The sequence below is a fragment of the Prionailurus viverrinus genome, chromosome E3 (assembly GCF_022837055.1).
Source record: "Prionailurus viverrinus isolate Anna chromosome E3, UM_Priviv_1.0, whole genome shotgun sequence".
In the NCBI taxonomy this organism is placed as follows: Eukaryota; Metazoa; Chordata; class Mammalia; order Carnivora; family Felidae; genus Prionailurus; species Prionailurus viverrinus.
The window spans coordinates 34,981,786-34,995,042 of NC_062576.1; the positions used below are offsets into that span (position 1 = coordinate 34,981,786).

A 13,257-nucleotide genomic window follows, 5' to 3' on the forward strand; every position below is an offset into this window, starting at 1 on the left:
CGAAGTTTGATTTCGTCTTTATCACATGGATCTCAGGATCCACAAGCCTGAGGCCTCCTTAGGGCTGTGTGCCAGTGTGGATGTTCCTTAAGTGTGTTTGCCTGTGAAGAGGAGAGAGTGGCCAGTAAGACCCACCCACACACCAGTTAAAGGGATGATTCGACAGGCCTCCAAATACAGCCCTCTCCCTGGAAAGCATCACCTCTCTCCTCTTCTGCTGGAAGGAGGGATGTGCACACTAATGAGCACATTTAGCCTGGGCTATGCCAGAGAATAGGGAAATGACTGTACAGTTTTTGGTTGTCTTTTCCCCCCCATCCATATGTAGGGATTTATCCACTTACAGATTGTGGAAAGCCCAGGCCTGTGCATGTTCAGAAAAAACATAAAGCACCACATAAAACAAAGGGAATTGTTAGCAAAACAGATGCAGTGTTAATTGCACTTGTGAGAGCTGCATAAATAAAACAGTACATGCACCAGAAAATCCTTTTATGATGCTCAGATTTAATAAAAGCGGCCTCTCTGCAAAGGTAAAGAAAAAAGAAACACAGCAGAATGACGGGAATCACATCTTTTTAAGAATTAGTCGGCTCGACGCTCCCGAGTCACTGATTTTCAATGTCTTAGTCATTTTTTCCATTCAGCAAATATTTGCTGAGGTTCTGCTGTTGTGCGCCAGCCGGTGTGCTTGGTGCTTACAACCGTAAAGAAGAGTATCTTGACTTTGTCCTCAAGGGGCTGCAAGTTTAATGCCCAAGTAAATATTTAGGGGGGTGGTTCTCAATGAGCATGGGGAGGGCAGGAGGGAAGTTGGCGATATCTGGAGACAGTTTTGGCTGTCACATGGGGAGGGTGTGCTACTCGCGTCTGGTGGGTAGAGGCCTGGGATACCGCTGAACGTCTTATGGGGTGTATGGGATAGCCCCCCACAACAAGTATTTGGCCCCCAAATCCAGTAGTGTCATGGATGAGAAACTCTACTTCAGAATATTAGTTCATGAATTTTATAGTAAGGGCACAATTGAGTTTTATAGGAACACAAAGAGAGCAACTAAGTTAGCCTCTGGCATTGGGAAAGTTTTATGAAGAATGTGACATTTGAATTCAGCCTGAATAGATTCATGAGAACTTACTTGGTATGGAAGGAGAGAAAGGGCATTCATAGCTGAAGGATCAGCATGTGCAAAGGCCCTGAGGCATATAAGAACAAGGGGGATTCAGAGAATGATGGCAGGTCTAAGAAGATTGAAGCTTCCTGTGTGTGTGTGTGTGTGTGTGTGTGTGTGTGTGTGTGTGTGTAGATGGGAGGGCAGGTGAACAGACAAAGTCATTGGGGCAGGATTGTGAAGAGCTGTCAATGCCATGCTCAGGGCTCAGGAGTTTTCAGTTAGATCAGGGGTCAACATATTGTAGTCTGAGGGCCCAATCCGGCTTGCTGTGTGCTTCTGAATGAGTCATTCATTAGCTGTGGGTGGTTTTCATATGTTTAAGTGCTGAAGAAAATCTGAAGAAGAAGATTTCGTGACACATGAAAACGATATGCAATTCAAATTTCAGTGTCCATAAATAGAACCTGCTGGCACCTGGCCACACTCATTTGTTTAGTTATTGTCTGTGGCTGCTTTCACACTGCAACAGCACAGTTGAATATCTGTGGCAGAGACCGTATGGCTTGCAAAACCTAAAATAATTACTATCTGGCCCTTTATAAAAAAAAGTTTGCTGCTGCTTGAGTTAGAGGAGAGAGAAAGATATGACTGCACCAAAGAAATCTGAGTCCTATTTTCCAGGTTTGGGAGACAGTCTGCAAGTTGAGAGATCTAGGTGGAAACTCTCGTTCATCCAGGTGAGATATTTATGAAGGTACAACAGCAGTTAGCATATGCTAGGCCGTGCTGTGTAACAAGCAAGCCCTCAAGTCTCAGTGGCTTTCAAGCTAAGTTTTTCACTCGAAATACATGTTTGCCATGGGCTCTCTGGGGTTTTCATCCATCCTCACTCCAGCATCCAGTCTGAGAGAGAAGCTTCTACCTGGAACATTTCAGCTGTTGCGACAGAGGGAAAAATAGACACAGTGAGTTACACAGCGGGTTGTAAAGATTCTGCCTACAAGCGACACACAATGCTCCTAGTCATAATTCATTAGCCAGAGCTGGTCTTGTGACCCCTGAGCTTGACACGGCAGGCATAGGCAATCCTCCCAAATTCCTCCCAGGGATGGGACCCAAAGGCAGGGGCAGAATTAGCTGAGATGAGAAGCTGATCCTCTTGCCATCTCAGAGAAAGAACGTCCTGGAATGAAGAAGGAGAAGGAAGCCAGGGACATCCTGTTTTCTACCTTTGATGCTTTTGAGCGTGGTGATAGCATTCACTGAAGTGGGCATCCCAAGAGAAGAGGCCGGGAAATGAGATGGTGAATACATTTGGGGCAAGGTAAATTTGGGGTGTCTGTGGGATACCGAGCTGAGGGTGCCTCGTTAAGCTTCTGGAGAAGGAGGTCTGAATTTCAGGACAGCTGTAAGAAACTGGAGACACCTGGTGGTTGTAGAAAATGATTCTCTTCCTAAATACGATGGCAACATAAAGTGCTTAGCACGGTGCCTGGCACAGAATAAGGTCAAGATTTGTTATCATTAAAAATTTTAGCAATTATCCTTTTTCTTACAAGTCACTCTAACCATGGTAATGATTGGAATGCCTGTTAATGATTCACCTTGCCTAACTTTGGCTATGTGGTCATTCCAGTAAAACTGTTTGATAGTACGCACGTTTTGTTCATTTCCTTCTGACCCCAAGCTGATGTGATTAAGTACACACTTCGCTGACGGCGTATTCCTGCTCAACCCACAACCACTCCTGTGTTTGGGTGGGACCACAATGCCATTAACCTGGAGCTGATTTCTGAATCATCTGAGTTCTGTTAGGGTTTGTATCAGTCCGGCAAAGTAAACGATGGGTCACCTGTTACCACCACCGTTGCTTGAGAACATCGAAGCTTGGAGAATCTGTCAGTGTTCAGGAACCAGATTGCAAAGGCTGTCTATACTTGTATTCCCCAACAAGTTATGGAGAGAAGCACATGGCAGCCCAAATTTTCACACTGTTTGGTTATCCTGGGAAGGGCGGGGTTTCACCTCTGATGGATTTGGCTGGATTTTAGGATCTAAGGTAAATGGAACAAAGTTAAAATTGGAGATGTGCATACGTACACCCTCACACATCAATATTGGTTTTTGCTTTTTAAAGTTAGTCATTTGTGGGGACTAACACTGTTCATCCATTCATTCCTTCATCCAACAAATACTTGAGTTCCCAGTATATCCCAGGCTACCATTGTAGGATTTGGAGAAAGAGTGGTAAATAAGACAAATTCATTGTCCGTACTTTCTGGAGGAGGAGGTAGACATTAACACATAAGGGAATAAATATGTAATATAAGGTTAGGTTATGATAACTTTAACGAGGAATGAAAGTAAACAAGGGCAAAGCATCCATGTGATGTAGGAAGTGGTGTGTGTATGTCTGGTGTCCACGTGTCTCTGTTTTACATTGAACAGGATGGTCAGGTGGCCTGGAAAGCCCTTGCTGATGAGACACCACTTAAGCAGAAGTGAATAGAGAAGGATTGAGCCATGTTGCTATTTGGGGAAGGATTGCTCCAGTCACAGGGAAGAGAATGTGCAAAGGTCCTGGGGTAAGAAGTCACTTGGCATATTTGGAGAGCCCCAGGTAATTGGGACAGACTTAGCTGAAAGAGAGCTAGGAGGGCAGTTCATGAAGGATGCCTGGGAGCCGGACAAGGCAAGGAACCTGACTGGATGGAACCCAATGGGAAGTGGTCAGAGCATTCAGGGCAGGGGAGTGGCATTATCGGATTCTCATTTCAGAAGTACGACTTGCTTCAGCTGATCTGCAGGGAGGAGATTGTAGAGTAGCAAAGGTGAACCCAGGGAGGCCGGTTATGTGGTTAATGTGAGTGTCCAATGATGAAGGTCATGGTGGAGGAGGTAAGAAGTATACTATATGGGGACATATTTTGTAGTATTTGCTGAGGGATGGCATGTGGAGTGTGGGAGAACGAGAGGCATCAGAAATGGCTCCATGATTTTTAGACAGAGTATCTAGGTATTGTCACCTGCCATAGTAAGGACCATTGAGGAAAGAGCAGGCTTTGCCGGGTCAAGAGTTCCGTAACCTTCTCCATAATCAGGGCCATGTATCCAGGAATGACTCCTATCCTTAGAGCACTTGGCATTTTGCAAAAACAATTTCCTGTCAGCCTTATGAGCTAGGCAAGACTGATGCTATTTGTTTCCATTTTGCAAAAGAAAATAACAAGGCTCACAAAGAGTAAGCAGGAGACTGTAATAGACAGGACTATTTTGAAACATGAGACAAAACAACTCCCAACTAACATAAGCACAGAAGAAAATGCATTGGCTTTTGCAGATGAAGTATCCCAGGTTGTAGGCGGCTTTAGTCGTGGCAGTGAGGTCTGTCTATCTCTCTGTGTGCACCTGTCCAGTCCAAGATGTTACCTCTCAAGCCGAGACGCACGTTCTGAGCCTCTGCAAAGAGGACTTGGTAGATTCTGTGCATATTTTCTTCCAGGATGACCCCCCTTTCACTTGCTGAAAGGCTCCTGCAATAATGTCACTGCAAGACCCATAAAGATGGAAGACTGAGTGTTCAGTGGGTTGGCTGACAGGCTCTACTTTCATTCTGATCTGGGAGAGGGGAATCCATCGAAGCCCTGTCACCTCACTGCCAGAAGAGATTGCCTTCTTCCTGCTCGGGAAAGATAAAGAACTCTGCCTTCCAGAGAAGCATTTTCCCTGAAGCTGGTCACTGCCAGGCTTTCTGGGACACAAATCCCTTGGACTCCGCTCCAGATGGAGTCAAGCTTACAGGGAAGCCACTGCCCCCGGGATGTGACTAGGCGGATTCTCAGCCAGGTGTCTCCACACATGGAGTCCTACCAGGCTCTCCAGGACACTACCAACTCCTTGTTGTCTCCCTGCCTCATTGGTTGCTCAGTTCTCAGGTGTCCTTGCTTGTATTCTCCCACTCCCCCCCCCCTCCCCAATTTCAAAATATTGGCCATTTTCAGGCATCATCAGTCCTGGGTCTTCTCTCAACTGTATGTGGACTCGCCTTTGATGAGATGTCACCCCTTCCCTTTGGTAGAGGCTACTGGCTGCCCTCCTGAGGACCATCATCCCTTCTCTGTTAACAAAACTGCATTTGATTTAAGTCTGGGGAGGCACCTGTGCAGGCAAAGTGGGCAACTAACTGTACCATCCACATTGGGATCAAAGCCAGTCACCAGTGGTACCCTTATTACCCGTTGCCCACGATTGGCTTAGGGATGAACATGTGACCCAGTTCTGGCCAATGGGATCTTAAAGGAGGTGGGGGGATGAACATGTGACCCAGTTCTGGCCAATGGGATCTTAAAGGAGGTGGGGGATGAACATGTGACCCAGTTCTGGCCAATGGGATCTTAAAGGAGGTGGGGGATGAACATGTGACCCAGTTCTGGCCAATGGGATCTTAAAGGAGGCGGGAACTGTGGAAGAGGTGGTCTATTCCAATCAACAAGACGTACGCACACTCACACAGGATAGTTTCAGTTATCCCGAACTTTTTCACGACACCGGACAGTTAAGTCAGTTCCTCCACGGCCTTGAATGTTGCTCCCCATGCTCTCCAGCTCATAGAGCTCTGACTCGTGCTTCAAGATCCCATCCAAATGATGCTTCTCCAGAGTTCCCCCCCCCCCCCCGCAATGCCCGGACTTTCTCCTGTCTTCGCTGGCATCCCACGCTTACCTCTCAGGTTGCATTGTGATCACGTGTCTTCCCCACTCGACTTTGAGCTTTTTCAGGGCAGGGAGTCTTATTCTTGAAGCCATGTCGGTGAATGTCAGTCTCTCTGACGTACAGAAAATGTCCAATTAAAGTGTGATGCGTGGCAGGATGACCTGTTTTAGCCACAAAAACGCTGGTGAACCTGACAAGTGAGGAAGCAGCCCCACCCGGGGGCATTGCGCGGGGCGGGGGGAGCTGACACGTAGCCTTGCTGTTGTTGGCAGGATGTCCAAACTCCTTATTGTGACATTCCGATTACCTCTCTACCTACAATTTCTTACCATAAGCCCACACTCTTGCAGAAAGCCTGACGTTTTGTAGATCCACACAGACTGTGTTCTTTCAGACAGCTGCTCCTTTTCACTTGCTATCGCCTTGCCTGGGATTTCTCCCCACCTCGTTCACCGTGTCAAACTCCTATTCATCTGTCAAAACCCTCTTCCAATATCCCCCTTTAGGACGTCTTAATACTCCCTGTCCTCAGCTACCTCTGTACTTGGATCATAATTGCAGGCATGGCTGTTGGGTCTGTGTGCTGCTCTTTGTGTGTCTGTCTTCTCTTTAGGAGTGTAGATTCTCCTGATGCAAGAACCATATTGTCTTCATATCTTCATGCCCCGTGCTGCGCGTCAGAGGCTCCATAACTGTTTGCCTGGTTGAACTGAATCCCTTGTTCCCTAATTCCACGGAGCCTCTTTCCAGTAGTATCAGTTCGGAGCCTGGAGGGCTCAGTCCAGATTTAGTTGGCTTTCCAATGAGTTGATACAACAATAGTAATAAGCTAGCATTCTGAGTACTCACTATGTGCCAGCATTGTTTCCAAGCCTGCTGTGTTTTATCTCTTTCCACCTACATGGCTACCCTGTAAGGTAGGTGCTCTCTGTGTTATACAGACAAAGAATCAGGGGCACAGAGAGGTTAAGTAACTTGTCCAAGGTCACAAAGCTGGTATTCAAACTGAGACACTCTGACCCTGAGCCGGCTACACTGGGGGAATTGATAACTCATGCCAGTCTGTCATCGGTACTTTTCTGCCATATTTCCTGTCCCAGATCTTTGTAGCAGTGCTTTTAAATTCTGAAGCCTGCTGGAATTACTCCTCCCCCCTCTGGCTGCAGAGAGCACGCCAATGTACTTCGCTGAAAGCCTGTGGCACGGTCTTCAATCTTTTCCACACTCAGCCACTTCCAACCTTGACCTTACAGCTGTGAAGACGATCCTTATGGGGCTGCTACTCAGAGGAAAATTGAAATGGTCCCTGTGGGGAGACTGCAGGATTTTGGTCCCAGCCTTCTAATTTCGGATCGGCCCAGAGAAAGGAGCCACGTTAGCAGCACGAGCCACAAAATTAGGAGAGCTCCATTCTTTGCCTCTCTTAAGAAATATGGGCGCTGCTCTAAAAATCTTTTTTTAATCTCCTCTCTGGTCCATGTAACAGGAAATTGGTCTCTGCCATAGGCCAATAAATCTCCAACTTTTTATTGAATATTAAAGAAAGACTTCAAGTCAAGTTCAAATCTCTTTGCTTGGAGTTTCTCACATAACGCTGCAGCTCCGATACCTCCGGTCACAAAAGCTTTAAAAAGAAGGAGAAAAATGGCAAAGCTCTCCAGGTCACTGGCCCACGGGGATGATTTCTTCTCCTTAGAAATAATAGCCTATTACTCTAAAAATCTTAAACAAGGCATTCCCGCTCTGGCTTGCACATTATAATTGAGACGGGGGATTAACAAGTGGAAGTCTCTGGGTGCATCTAAAACAGGCACACGGCCACTTTTCTCAGAAGGTGCTGGGGTCAACCCTGGGCTCTGAAAGAACTGGAAACTGTGATGACCGGCGGGTGGCACTGCCCGGCTGCCCTCTTAGGACCGAGGCTGCCATTTTCCATGCTGCTGAGAGCACTGAGGGATGAAACCACTCGACTAAGTTGCTCTCCTGGAAATTCCTTTGGCCTGGGAAAGTGGCATCACCCAAGGTCACCCAAATGCATCACTTGTACGATGTGGGGGAGAAGCCACTGGCCTTCTTGCCTCGATGTAGGGTAATTCCAAGGTCTTGCGAGCTCCAGAACTCTCCAGAGATCCTTGTTGGAGACGCATTGCCCCTCCCAATTCTCTGTTCCGCTTCCCGCTGCCCCCCAGGTGCTGACTCGGCCAGCACTCCCCAGGAAACCTTGTGCTTGCTAATCTGAGTCTCTTTCCTGGGGAACCCATCCTAAGACAGACTTTCATGTACTAGTGTCTTGGAGAAAAACGCTCTGGAAGGACTTAGATGGTTGGAAAGAACTTCAGAAGAAAACATACAGAATGATACCATTTCTGAAGCTCACATGCACTTACTTACCCATCGTCTGGTCAGCTGTGGGTGGCAGCTCTCATGAGCCGGGGAGGTCAGGGTAGGTTCCCCGTCCATCTGCTACCAGCTCTTTGTACTGGTGTCTGTGGGGGTTCTTTTCACCCCACGGATATCAGCTTGTTCATGTGACTTGCTCCGGTAATGATATGCGAGTGAAGTAACAGGAGGGACTCCCGAGAAGTCCTGAGAGCCATGCGACATCACTCTTTTCCCGCTGTCATGAGCGTGGCGATGTTCTGGACAGGACTTGCTCCTTCAGGAAGCAGGGCCACAGCTGGCCCTCAACCTACTGGTAATGTGGCTGAGAAATACACCTTTGTTGTCAAAAGTCATTGAGACTCAAGGAGGTTTTGTTACCAAAGCATGACGTAGACACAGCTGGCCCATACAAAGGCATCATGGGAGTATCAGAGGCTGTGATGGGGCAGATCCTTCGGCAAGTGGGCAAGGGTGTACAGGTACATATTTCAGTATGGGTGCTTATTTCCTTGTAGAGTCCACATAGTTGAATTAAAATATCGGATATAGTTTTTTGGGGCACTTGGGTGGCTCAGTTGATTAAGCGTCCGACTTTGACTCAGGTCATGATCTCACTGTTTGTGACTTTGAGCCCCGTGTCGGGCTGTGTGCTGACAGCTCAGAGTGTGGAGCCTGCTTCAGATTCTCTGTCTTCCTCTGTCTCTGCCCCTCCCCTGCTTTCACTCTGTCTCTCAAAAATAAACATTTAAAAATTAAAAAAAAAAGGGTATAGTTTAAAATAAGACTTGGCATTAAGAGGCACTCTATATTTTGGTACCTTTCCTCACTATGGAAATGGCATATTACAGCCAACACAATACAGATTAACGGCTAACAGTCAGACTTTTAGGACTCAAATCCTGGCTTCGTCTCATCCTCTCTGGTGAAGTCATTTAAACTCTTCGGGCTATAGGTTTCGTATTTGTAAAACAAAGATAATAATGGTCTCTCCAATAGGGTTGTTGGGAGGAGTAAATGAGATGCTTGCTGTCATGTGCTTTGGGGTGCCTGGTGGGAATAAAGCACTTCACTGCCGAACCCTTATTGTTACCCTTATTAATGAACTTGGGAATCGGGGAAAAAAATTCTTAAGTGAAGGGCTCGTAGGTTGATGAAATTTGGCCACTGCAGTCATGGTCTGCCGGGTCAGCCAGGGACATGTTTACCAGAACCCTCTGACTCAGTCTGACACTCATTTAAGTTATTGGCCTCCGTGTGCCAGATAGAGGGGGAGGCTTACCCCCAGTGCCCGATGTCCATGCTTCTCAAGATATGGGCCCTGTCTCTACGTTAGATGGACTTACTCACATGTCATTCCCATCAGTTTGCAAAGAAAAGCCCCGAAGACTGATTGGGAAGGGTAGAATAGACAGTGGAGAAATCTCTTCGAACGGTGCCTGGCACTTAATAATTGCTATGTAAGTATGATTATTGTTACTGTCATTGTTAGCATCATCATTGTTATTGCTATTCTTACTCTGTTGTTATTATCAATACTACTACATTATTAATATTCTCTTCCATTGAGGTCTTAGGATCTGCCTCTCCCCCCTTTGCTTCTGCTGTTTAAAACATCTCATCTCCCAAGTGCATGCTCCCGGTTGCTTCTGCAGACCCTCTGGATGAGCACCGAGTCTCCTGTTTGAGCTCCTGTCTCTTGGGTGTGTCTCCTTCTTGCCTGCTTTCTCCCTATTCCCATGCCATGATTCCTGGCAGAATCATCTCTCCCCTCAGTATCTTGAATAGAGCTCTGGAGGGGAGGGAGGTGGGGAGGTAGAGATGAGAACTCACTCAGATGAGAAGACCAGACGCCCGGGGATCCTGGGGGGCTCAGTTGGGTAAGCGTCTGACTCTTGGTTTCAGCTCAGGTCATGGTCTCACGGTTTGTGGGTTCAAGCCCCACGTCGGGCTCCTCAGCTGACAGCATGGAGCCTGGTTGGGATTCTCTCTCCCTCCCTCTCTCTCTCTGTCCCTCCCTCCCTCTGTCTCTCAAAATAAGTAAATAAACATTAAAAAACAAATAGAAGACCAGACACCTGTAATGCTCTTTCGTTAGAAGAGACACTGTCTCAGCACTGTCTTCCCCAAGGCAAAGAGAAAGGTTAACTTCCGGGAAGCTTCCTGAAGATACCTGTTCTCTCCAGAATGTAATCTGAAGAAGACATCACTGTAATAATGGAGTGACCTATATTTGTGGCAAACTTTTCTACCCTCCCAGGGGGAAGCTACTGAGCTGTGAGACTCCCCCCTTCCAGATGGCTTTGTAGGATGCCCTCCCCTTCAAAAAAAAAAAAAAATCGCAGTGACTCAGACAACAAAGTAATATTCAGCGTAGAATCCTCTCCCCTCCCCCCAACGCGAGTTATTTGCCAGATCCCAAATGGTCCGCGGTTGATGGATGGCGGGTGATTTCTCCATCAGCACACCTTGGAGCCCCAGAGCTAACCCTCTGACAGCGTTAGCATAAAAGATTTACATTTATGTTACGAGGGCCACACAAGAATAATAATTTTAAGATACATTGCCTTGGCTGCCGGTGCACCCTGGGAAATCTAGTGGTGGCAGACACTGAGCCGCACTGTAATTACAAAATGGCAGTGCAGGAGACGTTTTTTGGAGACAAGTAACTAGAGACCAAAGCCATCTGCATGCCTTGGTGGGTTGAAATTACAGTAATATATGAAGACATTACCTGAAAAACCCGGCACCATTTAAATGATTTACTCTTCAGCCCCAGCAAGCTTTAATTTAAGGATAAAGTCATTCAGAAAGCTAATCTGATAGGGGAGGCATTATTTCACACAGTTAAGTTAATTTACAGTAGCTGATTGTTGTGGTTGGTTTTGGTATTATTATCTTCCTACAAACAGCTGATCTGCCAGACAGAAGCAATATACTGCTTAACACAGTGTCTTAATTCAGCAGGCAAGCTATCTGTGATAAAGGTTTGTTTATAAGCCATAATGGGAAAGTCATTTTGAGGCCATGCTGATAACACTGATGAGAAATATTTTTTTTTAAGGGGGAAAACTGCACAATTCAATACATAAACGGATCCGTAGGCCCCGTGCTCATGGGTCTGTCTGTCCAAGATGGCTGTCCTGAGTGGTCATTTTCCACTGGCATTGCCCTCCTTCATGAGTTTCCTGCCCTGTGGTCCTGGGCACATTGACCCCAAGTCAGCCTCGTGCCTGGAGACCGTATCTTCCCTGTTGCCAAATTGACTTCCCTGCCAAGTCCTTGAGAAAACCAGGCGTGAGAGCCCGGTGAATTCGGCTGCCCAGCCGGCTACCTGCTTTCCAAGGGAAAAGGGAGTGTGGATATCTGCCTTTAACAACTCTTTTCATCTTGGAGCGACCCAGAGCATGTTCCCTTATGGATGTCAAGGTAGCAAAGTATCAGGAAGTGGTCATTTGAAAGGGAGCTAACCACTTGGGTGGTGGGCAAAACTGGAGATTTTCAAAGGGTAGATAAAAACCAACTTGGTTTTTTTTCCTTGGCAAAACTTAGAAAGGGTGGTCATGTTTTGTGTTGACTCAGGAGGCCGAGATGATTCAGAGCTCTATTAACACGAGCAGAAACATTTGTCTAACGGATTTGCGTTCATCTGCTTAGGGATGTTTTATTGAAGACGAACATTCTCTTGTCACCTCATGAGTTTATCTCAATAGGAAAGGCACCGCTTTTGGAAAGGGGCTGAGGAAATGCTATCCAAGGGACCAGGAAATATTTGCCAGTGGTCTAAGACAGGAGTTCATAAGATCATCATCTGTCAGGAAGGACCAAGAAAGTCAGGGATTGGTGAAGCTAATAGGGGCTTACCCCAGCCTCCTTCATAAGTAGCAACCGTTTCTTGAATTCTTATTATGGAGAAGGCACTGTGTTGGGTGGATATAATTCCCTTTCGTCTCCCGTGTGTAGGTGAAGAATCTGGATTCAAGAGGGTGCATAACTTCAATCAAAACACAGAGCTGGATGAGTCCTTTCCTGTGTTTATGACAGGTAGCTTTCAAAGATGGCCTTGGCGATCCCCATCACGTGATAATTCACCTGGTGATTGTGGGCTGCACCTGGTGATTTGCTCCTAGTGAGTACAACACAGAAAAAGTGATGGGCTGTCATTTCTGTGATTCGGCTACAAAAGACCGTGACTTCCTTCTTGCTGATATTTTTTCTTCTTCTTTTTTTTTTTAAAGAATTTTTTTAATGTTTATTTTTGAGAGAGGGAGAAACAGAGAGAGACAGAGACAGAGACAGAGACAGAGACAGAGAGAGACTGAGCAGGGGAGGGGCAGAGACAGAGGGAGACACAGAATCCGAAGCAGGCTCTAGGCTCTGAGCTGGCAGCACAGAGCCGGATGTGGGGCCTGAACTCATGGGCCATGAGATCATGACCTGAGCCGAGGTCAGAGATCATGACCTGAGCCGAAGTCGGACGCTTAACCGATTGAGCCACCAGGGGCTCTGATACTTTTTTCTTGCCTTCTCACCGTGCCTGCGTTGTGGAGGTAAGCTGCCATGTTGGAGATGCCCACTTAGCAGAGAACTGAGGGTGAAAAGCTACCGAGCGGCTGAATGAATTCTGGCCTGGGAGTCTTTCCCCAGTGGAGTCTTGAGATGTACTGACGTCCTGATGGGCACGCCCTGACCGTAGCCTGTCAGAGGCCCTGAAGAAGAGGCCCCAGCAAAGCCACATCTGGGTCCCCATAGAAACTGCAAGATAATAAAGTTGTTGTTGAAGGTCCCTAAGTTTGGAGATCACTCATTAGCCAGCCATAGACAACTAAAACTGCATTTTCAAGGACACAGTGTAGCACCATGCAAGGAATTCCACAGACCTGGGTAGAAATCCAACCTCAACATCTTGACCAAATTGCCTCCTGTCTCTTAGTGTCGCCTGCAAAGCCGAGGTAGGGAAATCTACCTTACGGGGGTGCGTAACAGTGGAATTATTCTCTAAACCTCTGTCTCCTGGGGAATGTCTGGCTCACTCACTGTAGACTCCAATAAA

At 46.9% G+C, this 13,257-nt stretch overlaps 2 long non-coding RNA genes across 2 annotated transcripts; one reads left to right on the forward strand and one right to left on the reverse strand.

The window, feature by feature from the left end:
- Positions 1-510: 510 nt before the first annotated feature.
- Positions 511-6,685, reverse strand: LOC125154421 (uncharacterized). Its single transcript, XR_007147790.1, has 3 exons — positions 5,835-6,685; positions 2,965-3,166; positions 511-2,048 (listed from the first exon to the last, which is right to left on the reverse strand). It is a non-coding gene; the product is annotated as an uncharacterized LOC125154421 (long non-coding RNA).
- LOC125154422 (uncharacterized) lies at positions 2,061-4,791 on the forward strand. The gene is made up of 3 exons (XR_007147791.1): positions 2,061-2,436; positions 3,561-3,697; positions 3,891-4,791. It is a non-coding gene; the product is annotated as an uncharacterized LOC125154422 (long non-coding RNA).
- Positions 6,686-13,257: the final 6,572 nt, after the last annotated feature.